Source organism: Marmota monax, unplaced genomic scaffold (assembly GCF_021218885.2).
Source record: "Marmota monax isolate L192 unplaced genomic scaffold, Marmota_monax_Labrador192_F-V1.1 WCK01_AAM20220418_F8-fsc00120, whole genome shotgun sequence".
NCBI lineage: Eukaryota > Metazoa > Chordata > Mammalia > Rodentia > Sciuridae > Marmota > Marmota monax.
In genome coordinates, this window is record NW_026694424.1 from 2687639 (window position 1) to 2700913 (window position 13275).

The following is a 13275-nucleotide window of genomic DNA, read 5'->3' on the forward strand; positions in this document are numbered from 1 at the left end:
AGCTTTTCAAAGGGGTCCTAAAAGCTCATAGGTCAAGGCATGTCTTGCTTTTCTCTGCCCAACAACTTTCACTAACTCTGTTTTATGGCTACTTGCAGTTTAATAAATGACTTGGACTTTGATCAATATCTTTAGAATTTGAGCCCAAGAATTTGTACAAGACTTAAGAATATAGTACTGTAAATTCATCCAAAGATGGCCTCAGGAAAACAGAAGGAGGTTCCATGAGGATTGGTTTGGGTACTTTTATAGGTGCTGAGTTTGGATCATCTTAATTTCTTACAAACTATCTTTGAAAGTTGCCTTTTTAAATATATGATATTTTTCTTATGTATTTACAGTGTGAGTTAATGAACTTATTCATGAAGTGGGTATGGAGTTCTGGTTTAGTATGTAGAATGACTAGAAGATAGAAATGTCGATTTTCCTTACCCTGAGTTGGAGAACACAGATCAAACCCTCAAATCCTCCCAATCCTTCCTATCAATATTGATTCACCCCTGCAGCTTGGACCCTAAATTTTCAAAAATATTTTTTTACATTGTATTGGACTTGATAGTAGTATATGTTTGATTTTTGATTCATAGGTTTGTGCTGTAGAGAAAGATAAAGATAAATGTTGATAGACTGAGGATAAAGACCCACCCTTGCTGTAACTGTCATTCATCATTTCATTTGTGCATTAACTCACAAACATCCTCAATGGTCTAACAGATATTCATCAGCCTTTACACCTCGCCCAGCAGAGCAGTGGATGGTGTGTTGGTATATGGCAATGCTTCTGCTCTACTAGGCTGTATGGTCTAGGATGGAGAAAGTCATTGACTAAGAATGATTACAGCTGTTGTGAGTAATGTGAAATAAATGTATAGGTAAATCTGATGCAGGCTGGGGATTGGGGGTCAGGAAAGGCTTTCAAAGAAGGGATATTTGAGATCAAAAGGAGTAGAAATGAGGAGAAGGATAGCATTCTGGACAGAGGGAATAGGATCCAGGAAGACACCCATAATTTCTAGAACTGAAAACAATGTGAACTAAGGACAGTTTATTTTGAGAGCTGAAAACACACCAGAGTTCAGAAAGTGAGCCTGATTTCATCCAAAACACCCAGAGTAATGTTTAATTACATACCTGAGCACCATGGTCTAGCCACAGGGACACTAAAAATTAACCATCACACTAAGGAAGGTTATAACACTATCTTCTCTGGATTTAACATCAACAAAAATAATCCAATTCATCATTTGTTGAATACTTAATATATATGAGGTGCTATGCTATCCTATAACACTTAGCAACACTCTATGCACATAGAAGTGGTGCAGAATACCCAGTGCCAGAGACAAGAGACCTCATAATTATGTGCTTTGTGCAGCAGGAAGCCACAAGCAATTAAAAGAGTTTCCAAGTGACAGCAGCTATGAACATTAACCAGACTTAACTAGATTTAACCAATAGCATTCTGTTTCGAGCTCATCCACCTGGGTTGGTATAAAAGAAATGGCCTGATTAGCCTTTGTTATTTCCTTTTAATTTCATCTCACCATTGCCAAATTAATCTTAAGTGGTTGCCACTTTTACTACTCCCTTGAAAATCATCTTGTTGCCTATGAATTGATTTTCAGATTCCTAAGCCTGGTATTAACAGTGCTATGAGATTAGCTCAATTTATCTTTCCATCTGTATTTTCTGTTGAGCCTCAAACTGAACTCCTTTGCTCTCAAAATATTCTGTTTGTTTCTGCAAACAACTTTGTTCATTCCAAAGTAGATTTTCTCTCTCTTTCTCAGTTTTGCATTCTCTCATCTACTTATCTTATTAGGTGGAACTCAAATGCCAACATGTCAAACTCCTCGCTGTCTGTTCTAATTCTCCCCCCTCCTCTGTTCTCTTCTCAGCTACAGGTTCCTTCCTTCCTTTCCTATAGCGTTTCACTGGGCCTTTTATTAAGACTCTCACTCTTCTTCTCATGTAAGTTTCTTGTGAGTGTGGTCTCATTGCCTGTAGCCTAATTCAGGATCTAAGTCTACCTCCTCGCCTGCAACTTCACTACAAAGAGTGAGCCCTCTGTAAGCATTTGCTGAGATGGGGCCTTATATGCAAAACTTCATTATGAGTGTTTAATTTCATTAAAGAGGCATATGTTAAAATTTTTGCATATTCTCTGCAGTACTTAGCCATGTAATACACAGTGGGCCCACAGTGGACATTTGTAATTAGCAGTTGATGGATTTATTTTGTATTAGATTCAGTGTTTTGGATGCTTTCAGACTGAAGAGGGAATTGATTTGATGAGGTTTGATGATACAAGTTTCAAAAGGCAACTTTATTGCTAATGTACATTATGAGGGAACTGTGGTTTCTTTTAAAGTCTAGCATATATAAAAATGAATCATTCATGAGTCACATAGATTCATCGATGGAATTGTGCCACCATCAAGTTCAAGTTTAGTGGAGGGACTCAGAACATAGCCCAGTAGTTGAGCACATGTTCAGCATGAATGAGGCCCTGAGTTTGATCTCCAGAACCATACACACACACACACACACACACACACACCTCTAGTAATATATATTTATTTATATCACATATGTTTACATTATATATTTATATTACATACACACACACATATATATTTTTTTTCTGAAAGGAAAAGAGAAAGGCCAGTAATAATTGTTCAGTTTTGTTTATTTTTTAATTTACAAACTTGGCATGGCAGTGATTTTCCTTTGCCTTCAGAGGCTGGTGATAAATTTTGTGAAAACATTATTGATTTCTCTTGATTTAAATCACAGCTCATAAATATCATAAGAGGTTGCCTTCACGAGTGTTTCTGATTGGAAAAATGTACCTCACTTTAGTCAACACTTATGTATATGTTATGCACTATGCTGAATAAGGAAAGCCTGACTTAAGCTCAGTGTACTTTGGAGATACTACTCTTGGTACTAGCCCTTTACATTTAGAAGCCTCATAGAATCCCTATCCTGGTAACCTGACAAGAGAGACTCATAATAGGGCCGTTGAACCCAAACATTGATAAGCAAAACAGCTGCAAATACTAGCAGGCTCACTGTGGATAGAAGCCACAGTTGCCATGGGATGCAGAACTGCCCAGGAAAACTATCTTCATCCTCTTATTTATGCAGGTGGGGCAGCAGCAGCCATTATTTGAACTGAGCAAACCTGTGTTCCATGGTGAGTCCTTCTGTGAGTTAGGCCCTAGGGATGCAATAAAGAATGGACGAATGGGCTTTGGGTGTCCAACAGCACTCTTAATGGAACACAAAGGAAGGTGGGAGAGATGGATGCAGCCAAGACTCACTACACCCACAGGAATGATGGACAATTTCCTGAAAATTTAGATTCGAACTGATTCTTCAAAGTTCTGTAGGGAGCCATCAGTCAGAGAAAAAGGAAAAGGACATTCTTAAAAGAAATAGCCCACAAGCATGGAGATGTAAAAGAAGTTAATATGTTAAGGAAATGGTAGGTGATTTGAAGTGACTGGACTAGCGGATATTTGAAGGCAGGAAAAAGGAAATGAGGCTGGAAATGTAGAAAAGGTTCATATGATGAATCAAGGATCTTGGAGTTTTTCTGAGGATCAATACATGGCTGTCACCAGAATATCTTGCATAATTAAGCAACATGATCAGATTTGCTCTTTTAGGAAGATAGCTTATACTACAAACTATGAAGTAGACACTTGAATTGTACTGATAGGTAGGGCACAGGGATTTTTGGTTTTTTTGTTTTGTTTTGTAGTAAACCAAATGAGTAATAACTTGTCTTACTCTTACACAATGAGTAGAATCCTGCCAAATTCTTCAGAGGATGAAAGGAGGCCTGATATTTATTGCCAAATCTTCGGTGATGTAAATAGAACACTTAAAATGCTGTAGTCCATACTTGACGACAGTCATCCCTATGGTGTGTGAAGAGGAATACTCAAAAGCACAGACAGACAAATGAATGTAGCAGTTCCCTGTCACATTCAGTCAAGAAACCAGGATATTTAAGCTTCAGCTGTTGATATTGGCAAGGGTTCAGCTCCCAAGAAAATAAATACACCAAGTTAGTGGCAGTAATGATATCAACATGAAAAGGATTGTCTTTTCCTTTGTGTGTTGTTGTAAGAGAAAGGAAGTTTCAAGCCTATTGAGATGGGTTCTTGTGAGCAGAAGCTTTGTTACTTCTTCACTTGCTATTTATGGTTCTCTATCCCAACAGTGATCCAAGTGATCCTTCCCCTTAGACAGTGAAGACCTTGTCTTTTATTTCCTCTGAATTAGATTTATTCACTGACCTTTCTCTGTATGAGGTTATTATTTTTTTTTTTGAGCTTTCATGGAACTTTTTTCCCAATTTAGATAGAAATGTAACTTAGAAAAATTCCTGAGGTCATTCATTAGCTAAGTATTTACTGAGGTGTGGGAATGTACACGTGAGGGAAGCCCTTTGCCTTCATAGAGTTTACCATCCATGAAAAGGGTGCATGGTAGTCTCTAGATTTAGAAAAAAGGATTCCAGCATAAAGAAATGGCACTTCTGCCAGTTTATTTCTTGTACATATTTTACAATCTCTGAATATCTAAGACCAAACTCCAGGTTACTGGTAAAGGAGTAGAATTGATATTAGAGTTTTGCTAACAGAAGTCAGAAGACTTGGATCTGTGTTCTTTTGCATCTACTAGCTAGTAGGTTGCCTTAATCTCTGGGCTATGGTTTCCTTATCCATAGCATCAATAAGTAAAAGAATTAGACCAGATCGGTGGCCATCAACACTGGCTGTATGTTGGAACCATTTTACCCTTGACCAATTAAATTAGAATTTCCACTGGGGGAAGAAGTAGGCAGAGGTAATTTTTTAAATTTGTTCTTGTTAGATATACATGACAGTAGAGTGTATTTTGACATATTGAATATACAAGAAGTATAACTTATTCTAATTTGGGTCCCATTTTTGTAGTTGTCCATGATGTGGAGTTTCACTGGTTATATATTCATATATTAACAAAGGAAACTTATGTCCGTTTATGCTGTCTTTTCTATTCCCATTCCCCTTCCCTTCCCTTTATTCCTCTTTGTCTAATCCAATGAACTTTTATCCTGCCCCTCCCTTATTGTGTATTAGCATCCACATTTAAAGCTTCTAATTGATTCTCCACCCCACCCCCCTTCACTCTTTTAAGGGCAGGATTAAAAAATCACTGGACAAGATCAGAACTTCCAAGTAGATATCTGTAGGAAAGTTTTCTCTGTGTCTAGGTAAGGTACTTAAATATTTTAAAATTTCACTGTGGACATGCATATAATACATGTACATATACATATATAAACATATACATAATATATAAATATGTATATAAATATGTAAACATATTTTCCAACTTCTCTTGGATGAAAGATTAGGCAACAAACAGTTGGACTTATTATTTCTGAGAGATAAGAGTAAACTCTGAAGTAAGCCAATCTCTGCCTGTCCTGCTTCTTTTGTTGCTGTTACCTGCCTGACCCTTGAGGCATTGTCAGTTCTGAAACTAAACTAGATGGTCAAGTCCCAAATTATTTGGATTGCTTGCCTTCAAAGTCAGAAAAAAATGATGGTAAATAAACTATATCTTTGAGTTAGTTGTTAGATGAAATCAAAGGGAAATTAATCTTTGAAGGTGGAAAAATCCCAGGGTCCAGTGGCAGGGGAGCGCCAGCTCATTAGTAGTGGACTACTGTATAAAGGACACCTGCTTGGGGTTAAGAGGAGGCGGCGGAAGAGGATTTAATTTTTTTTTGAGGATTTTTTAATGAGGCTTCCCCACACATGCATTTTTTATTCTTTCCTGTTTCAGAACTAGATCATTAATTGGGATGTGATTACCTTTCCCTGGGGAGAAAGATGCGATTATTAGAGGTTTTGCTCACTTGTTGCTTGATTTGCTGCAGGAAAACTATGAGGTTCTTGCCCTCCTTCAGCTTCCCTCTGGCTTTCATCCTTGTGGCTTCTTGCTGTGTGTGCCTTGAGAGCAAGTACGTGGGCGGGCAGGAGTGATGTGGGTGGTTTATTGGCAGCTGTCTGGCATAGGACTGAATTGGGTATATTTTAATTCATAGGATTTTATTTTTTATAGGTTGAAGATGTGCTCTTAAATTGTGTTGAACCTCTTACTCAAATTGAATAATCCTTTATGCCTTGCTCTATTAAAAATTACTATCAACATTAGGATGTATTACATGTAATGCTGATAACAAAATACTATTTATTGAACTCTTTATGTGCCAGCGGTGTTATATTTATATAAGGTGACTTACATAAATATCTAATTTAATCCTTACCACTATCCTATGAGCTAGATATAATTATTCCTATTTTATGGGCGAGGATCACAAAGTTTCTAAGCAGTTATTTGATTTCCCATGCTTCAAAGCTAGGACAAGTATGATCCATTAACCTATATAACTAGACCTCTGTCAGCTGTTTTCTGGTAAATTCAAGTGTGTACAGATTTTGACAAAGACAAAGCACACTCTTGTTATATTGTTTTTTCTTAGTCTCTCCAGTTACTTACTGAATGTTGTTATTGTTTTCAGGTATTGTCTACACAAGGTGAATTACTGAATTCCATATAACATTAGAAATCTTGACTTTATCTAAGCTTGTTCTCCCCCTTCTCCCAACCTCATTAATAAAAATAAGATAAAATAAAATAAAATAGCATTAGTAATCCGAACCAACTACTTGCTAGCCACTTGATCCTGGGCCTCTCTGCTTCAGTTTTCTTGTTGGAAAAAATGGAAATTTTAATATATGTGTATTCTCAAGCCCACAGAAGTATTTTCAGGATTAAGTGTGATAATGAATGAAAACTTATTTCATCAACCCTAGGAGATGCTAAGTGCATCTTAAGTACTGATGTATTCATTGTGATGCAAAATATAAGATGGACATTCTTTTACTTAGAGACAACTACACAGTGAACTTTTTTTCCACTGAAAAGTTTCAATCCCATTAAAGTTTATTAGATTGTTTGAACAATGAGATTTTTTTCCTTTCTGAAATGTAGGTGAAAGTTAATTTCATTCTCTCACTTGTTCCCAGTGAAGTCTTCTTCTTCTTCTTCTTCTTCTTCTTCTTCTTCTTATTATTATTTTCTACTTAGTTGTACATAACAGCAGAACGCATTTCAATTCATCGTACACAAATGGAGCGCGACATTTCAATTTTCTGGTTGTACACGGTGTAGAGATGCACCATTTGTGCAATCATACATGTACCTAGGGTAATGATGATGTTGTCTCAAACTAACTTCCTCAAAGCTCTTTTAAGTGCAGTGGGTAAAATGATGGATTAATTTTCTTATGAAGGCATTGCCCCTTTTCATTGCTGAAAGGTTGCTTAAGTGTGTGCTTATGTGTGACCTCTTCGGTAAGTTGGCACACCAAGTAACTTTCTTCTTGTATAGCTTATAACTTGTCAGTAAAAGATTTGTTGGGTATAGGAGGGACATGGGTGGGGGGATAATATCTCCTGTCTGCTAAGTAGTTTAAACTATTAATTGAGCCTCATTCATTGTTTTACATGTGGCTATCCTTTTGGTGATAACTGTCTATCGATTCTTATGGCAAAACATCTGCCTTTAAAAGTAAAAACCCGAAAAGAGGGTTTTTCTTCTCAGGTCCTAGTCCCTGTGTAAGTTTTTATATGCATGTAAGCAAGCACATAAATACGTGTGGGTGTGGTGTATACTTAGCATAACAAATGCTAAATACAATACACGTGACAAATTCAGCAATGACTATAATAACAGAAAGGCCAAGGAATGTAATCTTCTCCACTAAATACTTTAGCTGCCCAAGAAACTTATTTGCCATTAATATTGTGGGACAAAATAAATCTTTATTTTAAAACAGCTTTCTCATAGAGATTTCAGTTTGGCACTTATATATAAAACCAGTATTTTTAAACTTTTTAGAGAGCAAGCCTTAACTCTTAAAGATAGTGAAGGACAAATCCTCTGACATCTATAATCTCCACTTAAAGATTTATAAAAAAGAAATTTAGATGGATTTGTTTTAAATAATAGTGTTTAATATATCTATAGTACATAGTGTATATTGTAGTATTTTTAAACATAAAAATACTTCTGTATTTTTAAAATTTATTTTGAGGTTTTATGTTGCCTTCAGAATAATTTTTTAAGACTTTTAAGGGTTACTATTAGTACAAGGTTTAGCTCCTATTTGTTCAAATTCAGTTAATGGAAATCTCTGCTTAAAAGAGAAGGTTTTATAGTTTATTCAGTAATGTCTAAAATTTTAAAGAAAATGATGCTAAACTCAAGAACCTATACAAGTCACACCACTGTCTTCTGACACAAATTGTCTTTTGACTATATCTAGCAAAACAATGAACTTTTTCTTTGTTCATACTTCAGTTTCAAAGGCTAAATGTCTGTTATTACCTGTGTTTCAGTTATTGACTTTTACTAAACTTTGCTATCTGGAGTAAAACACAGAATGGAAATTTGTAATATAATTGTGAAAATTTTCCATGAGATTCATATATTAAGACAAAGCATAAATGAAAGATTAATGAGTATAATGGTATCACAATATGATGAGTGATTATTTCTTTCTGTTTACTAGTTGGGCTAGAGATTTGGTAATATAAGTTCCATTGTCTTAACCCACTAATGATGATGTTATGGATTTTGAAGTTCAAAATACTATATACGTGTACACACACACACACACACACACACACACACACACAATGAATATATGACAGGGACAGCAAGAGAAATGAACCCAGCTTTGGCTTTTGCTTTTGAGACCATGGTTCAAGTCTTGGCTTTCAGCATTCTCTAGCCACATGGTATAATCTGAATATTAGTGTTTTTGCATTACTTTTTGTTGAAACTTTCACCTTCAAGGTGACTTATTTGTGATAAGGGCATGTGGAGTGAAAAGGGTTAAATGAGGTCATAAAAGTTGGGTTCTAATCCTATAGGGTTTGTGCTTTTATAAGAGGAAGGAACCCCAAAGCTGTCTCTCTTTCTGTCAGATGAGGACACAGCCTTCAGCAAACCTAGAGGAGAGCCCTCTCCAGGAATTGAACTGGCTGGCACCTTGATCTTGGACTTGCAAGGCTCTAGAGCTGTGTGAAATGAATTTCTGTTGTTTAATTCATCCAGTGTGCAGTATTTTGTTATGGCCGCCCAAGCAGACTAATATACTATGTAAGCAGGTTATTTGAATTTGTGGATACGTAAGTTATTTAGAATTTCAAATCCTGATTCTACCTCTACTCACCATATAAACTCATTATTTCTTTTTTCAACTTGCAAAATGTTTTTGTTGTAAATTTTACATGAAATTGCATATGTAACTTGCTTATTATAGTGTTGACCTACATGGAGCTTAAAGTTAGTTTTGTTTTCCAGGAAGTTTGAAATGGATCTGAATTATGCAAATGGTGTGGTTTCAGGAGTGCTTATTGCTCTCTGCAAGGGGTCACCTACCATTGGGATAGCATTGCAATAATTTTGTACACTAAAATAGCGTTTTAATCTAAGGGTATTAAATCTGCAAATACCATTGATCAACAACCCTAATGCCATAAAAACTATTTTCTATTAGTTAATAGTTGGTAGATTAATAGAAAATCTGGAATAAACCCACTATTTAATAACAAAGGCTATGTTACGGATTCTCAACTGGCATAAATAAGGTTGTGGTGTGTTTTCTTCAAACAGCCTTTTAGGAGCTTATCTAGTATCATGATTTGAGAGGCACAAAAAGACTCCAATTTCCCAAATAGATCTTAGGATCCTCAGCTGCCCAGTGACCTATCATTAATTGCATTTCTAGGCTAAAGACTCCTTGCGTCTCTTAATATCTGGGATATGGTTCCATTTCTAGGATGGATTTTTCTTTACCAATAAGTTAAAAGAAATGACAGATGTGTATATATACACAATGGAACATTACTCAGCAATAAAAGAAAATAAAATCATGGCATTTGCAGGTAAATGGATGAAACTGGAGAATATAATGCTAAGTGAAGCAAGCCAATCCCAAAAAATCAAAGGCCAGATGTTTTCTTTAATATGAGGATGTAGACACATAATGGCGATTGTGGGGGGGAGGTAGCATTGGAAGAATGGAGGAACTTTAGATAGGGGAGGGAAGGGAAAGGAGGGGGTAAGGGGGTAGGAAAGATAGTGGAATGAGTTAGACATCATTACCCTAAGTACACGTATAAGACACAGATGGTGTGAAAAGACTTTGTTTATAACCAGTGTCTTGAAAAATTGAGCTCTATATGTGTAATATGAAATGAACTGCATTCTGCCATCATGTATAACAAATCAGAATGAAAAAGGAAATGACAGGTGATCCTAAGAGCACTCCTAAGGAGAGAAGGGTGGATTCTGACCAAGGAGGACAAAGCCATCCCTGGAAAGGAGGGAGGGAAGGAGGCAAGGGTGTTCTTGGCAACCTCCTCTTCCCACATCTGTTCACCACCTTCAACCAGATTGGCCTTTTTCTAAACTCAGACTTCATTCTTCCATTTATTCTCTGCAGTTTTTTACTTGTTCCCCAGTGCTCTCAGAATAAATTCTCACCATGTATCCCAAATAGTTACAAGGTCCAGCATCTGTCTGTCTTTTTCCAGCTTCATATTACAATCATCCTTTTTGACTGTGACCATGTTCATCATTTTTCAGAACTCAGAACTCACCATTTGCTTCACACTGTGACCTGCTCCCATCATGACTTGTCTTTCCTTGGGGAGCTTCCCTGAGCACCTGTGCTGAGGTCATGTTCCCCCATCTGTGTTTTCAGCACCATGAATATGTCCTTTGAGGCAGTTCCCACCGAGGAAAGTCTGTGTTTATCCATACAATTTATTTGATTAATGTTTGTCTTAACTCCCGGTGGTCTGTCAGTATCACAAGGGTGGGGCCACCTGTGTTTTGGCTCCTGACTCTATTTCCAGCACCAGAGGTCTCTCGGTATTTATGGAAGAGGATATGCACAGAGGAAAAGAGATGCAGGATGATTTATCCAGAGGGAATGAGGCCTGAGCATCTAACTGAGGGAAGCCAGCTGTTAGCAAGAGAAATGTGAGAACTAGTTAAGAACTCAGCGTGGAAAAGCACAGAGAATGAGCATTACCTTCTTCAGGATTTTCCCTCTGGGAGAGCTTCTTCAAGTCACAGATTACCAGGAGGATTCACATGTGCTTCCTCTAGCGCATGGGTTTCCTGTCCTGTCAGAGACATGGTACCCTGGGGTCCAATGCTGCTTCCTAATAAGCAGATTCTCATGAAACTGTTGGGGGTCAGATTTGGCACACAAGGTCTTAAAAATGAGCATCAAATCTAATGTCCACATTTCTAACACAAATATAGTTTAACAACAAAAACTGAGCATTACAGTGTACGGCTAATTTGAATTGTTTTTTTTCTTGTCCATCTGCTATAGGCCATAGCTTGATCTCGGCCATTAGATTGATTTTGCGTTTCTTAACTCAGACTTTCTGTGAATTTCTTTCAGCATGGTTATGGGAATCATGAAGTCAGTCACTTGTTTTTATTTGTTTACTTTTCTACCCAAAAGAAGATGCAAGGGGAAAAAGATCTTTAGATTTTAATAATTTTCTTAAATCAGATATAGATATGAATTACTTGGCATAATATGTAAACAAACTATTTCTTTTTCCCCACAATAGGTCTATTTTCAAATAGATAATGAGTTTCCCCAAATATTGGTCTTGTATAAGGTTATAGCCACTCCTCATTACTGAAAACAGTTTTAGTCCTTTGGTTTATTATGGTTATGAGACTGAGTGCTATATTTCAGATATTTGATACCAAAATGTATGTGTGTGAGTGTGAGTGTATGTGTGTGTTCATGTATGGATATATAGGGAGGCCCTTAAATGCAAAAATTATGAAAGAAGGTTGAAACATTAGCACTTCCCATTACAGTGTTTGATATTGGGAGATATATTAAAATGTATTACTGAAATGGAACACTATGGTGTGTTAAAAATGAATGTTATTTAAATTAAGACCTAAATGGGAATTAGCATATCATCTAACTTAAATTTTTGAAAAACAAAGTAAAAAAAAATGCCAGAAAATAATTAATGATAACTTGAATATTATACTGAAAATATTTCAAGAATAAGTTATAAAAAGTAAGGGGAAAGATTTATGATTTTAAGATTCACACTGTAATTCCTGAAATATTATAATATTTATTTAACCTTTTCTTTATTTAATTTGAATAAGAATATTGTCATCTCTCTAAGCATTTATGTAATAATGTTTCATTTACTCTTCCATTAAAAATCACTAAGATAAACTGGGAGGCTGGTGAATGAGACATAATGTAATGGACAGATATTTCTTAGTAGAAAACTAATCAAGTCCTGCGACAAATGTATATTAAGAGAAGCAGAGGAGATAAGCATAATGATTTATTTAATGATTTGGCATCAGGGAAATGTTTTTTCATGCCTTGTTGGCCATATCTTTTAATACTTGCATTAGAAATAAAATTATATCCAAAGACTATGAGGATTGTAGAATTTTACAATTATATATTTAAGTTCTAAACTGATTAACTGAAATATAAACATAGAAATAGGTTTTAGGTTAAATCTGGGATTTTTTTTTTTTACTAAAATTTTTATATAGGTAACAGTAAAAGAGTCAAAAGTTTTTCTGAAAAATTACCAAATGAGATAAAAGATCATCTTTCTTGGCTACATGAATCAAAGGAGAGAGGTAAATAGCTAAATCACAAACCTCTCCAGAACCTTTCAGCTTTTAGCTGTGATTTCTAAGTTTTATTATCATAGACTTTTAAAAACAGTACATCAGAAATAATTTAGTGCTACCTATCTGATTTTACCAAACAAAACTGTGCTCATAACCACATGACTTGATTCAGTATAAGCTTATCTAATATCAGCAATCCAAATATTGAAATGCTTCAAAATTCAAAACTTATTGAATACTGACATGATGTCACAAGTGGGAAATTTCACATGTGACCTCATGTGATAGGCTGCAGTCAAAATGCAAGGGCACCAAAAATATTGTATAATATTATTTTCAGGCTGTGTTTATAAGGTGTATATGAAGTGTAAATGAATTCTGTGTTTAACTTGGGTCTGATCTCCAAGTTATCTCATTTTGTATATGCAAATATTCTAAAATCTGAAACACTTCTTGTCCCCAGCATTTATATAGCGTAAGAGA

At 35.8% G+C, this 13275-nt stretch overlaps 1 protein-coding gene across 2 annotated transcripts in view; it reads left to right on the top strand.

The window, feature by feature from the left end:
* Positions 1-13275, top strand: part of Ghr (growth hormone receptor) — a 243193-nt gene that overhangs the window by 16858 nt on the left and 213060 nt on the right. The window lies entirely within an intron of this gene.